The sequence below is a fragment of the Gastrolobium bilobum genome, unplaced genomic scaffold, assembly GCF_033153095.1.
Source record: "Gastrolobium bilobum isolate Gb01-03AN ecotype WA unplaced genomic scaffold, APGP_CSIRO_Gbil_v1 utg68841, whole genome shotgun sequence".
Lineage (NCBI taxonomy): Eukaryota > Viridiplantae > Streptophyta > Magnoliopsida > Fabales > Fabaceae > Gastrolobium > Gastrolobium bilobum.
In genome coordinates this window covers 418-3,058 of record NW_026895191.1, presented here as the reverse complement: position 1 = coordinate 3,058, position 2,641 = coordinate 418, and the positions used below count along the sequence as shown (strand labels likewise).

The 2,641-nt window shown below is 39.6% G+C and overlaps 1 pseudogene; it reads left to right on the top strand.

The window, feature by feature from the left end:
* Positions 1-375: 375 nt before the first annotated feature.
* On the top strand, positions 376-1,443 carry LOC133298981 (polygalacturonase QRT3-like; annotated as a pseudogene).
* Positions 1,444-2,641: the final 1,198 nt, after the last annotated feature.

Genomic DNA, 2,641 nt, shown 5'->3' with positions numbered 1-2,641 from the left:
ATTTTAATTACTTGATTTAAAATTGTGAGGTGTTATACACTGGATGTGGAAGGCAAGGAACTGCCATGACTTGTGTATATTTCACGAGAAAAACGTCCTGGCTATCCACACCCCAAGAAAGCTGGTGCCATGAATGCTTTGGTAAGCACACAAACTTGATGTTGGGTTGTTTAATTCCTGCTGTCCTGCAGGACCAGGATATTAGAAACATGCTTATAACTCTTTTCTTGTTGTCTATCATCAAAATGTTCGAGTTTCTGCTGTGCTTACAAATGCACCATTCATGTTGAATTTGGATTGTGATCACTACATCAATAACAGCAAGGCAGTGAGTGAGGCAATGTGCTTTTTAATAGACCCCCAACTTGTACATGAATGATTGATCAAGTAAAAGGAGGAGCCTTGAGAGCTTCTCATACATTTCCTACTGATAGGCATCTCGTTGAGTTATGGGCATCAAATTCTCAAAAGCTACAAAAAACAGCATCCAACCATCATAATGGCTTCAACAGCAAGAAACTTCAGCAAACTACTGGGATTTACTATGAAGACATCACCTTTCGAGATATCTTATTCGATTCAAGCTACAGGGGTGGAGGGATCTTCATTGTTGATTCTGCTAGAATCAGGATTAACAATTGCTTCTTCCTCCATTTCACCACAGAAGGAGTTCTAGTTCAACATGGCCATGAGACATTCATATCAAGCAGTTTCCTTGGGCAACACTCAACAGTTGGTGGAGACATAAGGAGAGGGAGTTCTCAGGAACTGCTATTGATCTTGCTAGCAATGACAATGCAATCACAGATGTTGCAATTTTTTCTGCAGCCATTGGGATTGTTCTTAGGGGACAAGTTAACATGATCACAGGGGTACATTGTTATAACAAAGCAACAGGTTTTGGTGGCATAGGCATTTTGGTCAAGTTACCAGGAAATTCACAAACTAGAATTGACAATTTTTACATGGACTACACAGGTATTGTCATGGAGGATCCTGTTCAAGTTCACATCACTAATGGTTTTTTCTTGGGAGATGCTAATATTGTTTTGAAGTCAATTAAAGGACAACTTTCTGGTCTGAATATAGTTGATAATATGTTCAGTGGAAACCCCAATAATAAGGTTCCAATTGTAACTCTTGATGGACAATTCAGTAACACTGATCAAGTGGTGATTGACAGGAACAATGTGATTGGCATGAGCTTGAGATCAACGGTTGGGAAGTTAACTGTGGCTGGAGATGGCTCAAAGTGGGTGGCTGATTTTTCAAATGTTTTGGTATTCCCTAATCGGATTAGTCATTTTCAATATTCATTTTACTCACAAGAGGAACCCAAGTTTTTGGCACATTCTGTGACCAACGTGTCAAATAATGTTGTAGTTGTGGAAAGTGAGAAACCAGTTAACGCGGTTGTTTCCTTCTATGTTGAACAATAGAGTTTATGAGTTATATGGGTTTTTCTGCTTTGTCTATCTCTGATAAATAAAATTTTGTGATTCATAGTACAAAAAGGAAAATTAGTTTTCACTATTTTTAATGACCTTAACATATGAATGACTTTGCACTTTTTTCTCTTTTATTTCCTCCCAGTTGGATGTAACACCCCGTTCTACAACTGGTTTGTTAACATCGCATTATGATATTAAGCGCAGTTACAATCACATGGGTTCAATTAAAATCCGGTTAAATTTTTCTTTTTAAAACATGCCGAATTTATAATGCCCAATTGCGTGATCATAACCATATTACATTGCGGAATAAAATAAATTAAGCTTAACATCATACTCTTATTATATTAGACCAAAGGTTATTAAATGTCTTCCTCTCTTCATTAGCTACGCGTGGTTTCGAACCGCGCCTCATTTGGAGCTCTGTAGCTCAAGTTATGACAATTATAACAATACATGTTTATATTGGACACAGGCCGCGCGCGCTATCGGGCGCTAAAGCGCTCACCGGCAGAGAGAAAACTCGTTTTTAGCTGCTAAGGGCGCTTAAGCGCGAACCAGGGCGCTTAAGCGCGCTACCTGGGCGCTAAAGCCCCCATTTTGGGCGCTAAAGCCCGCGACGGCAGAAACCAATGTCTCTCACAGGGGCAGCAGGGCGCTTAAGCGCGCTCCAGGGAGCTTAAGCGCGCTCCAGGGCGCTTAAGCGCGCTGCCAGGAACTCTACACACGCTCATTTTTCAATTCTAAACCCAGGGGAAGTGAATCCCATTTGACAAGCCTCACATGTCCATGCTTCCAAGCTTATTCCTAGTACTTCTTCAACCTCTCCCCATGGATTAGACTAAAATTGGGCAGCATCTCCTTTATTTTCGCAACGTTTCCCAATTTATCACTAGGTACCTAATTAAGTTTCCAGCACAACAAGTCCAATACATAAAGTGCATACATACATTTAACTTAAAGTAAGCATCATTTACAACATATCTTCATTACAAATCAGGGAACTTAGCTTACAAATTACTATGATCATCCCCTTGGCTCCCATCCACAAAAGAGATAACCAAAGGCATGAGCATAGACTAAGTCCATTCAAATAAAACAGGATATACATCTATCAATGAACAATCCTATACATGTAAACTACAAAATAACATGTATAATCTCAAAAGACAGCATCTTCATGTATCACT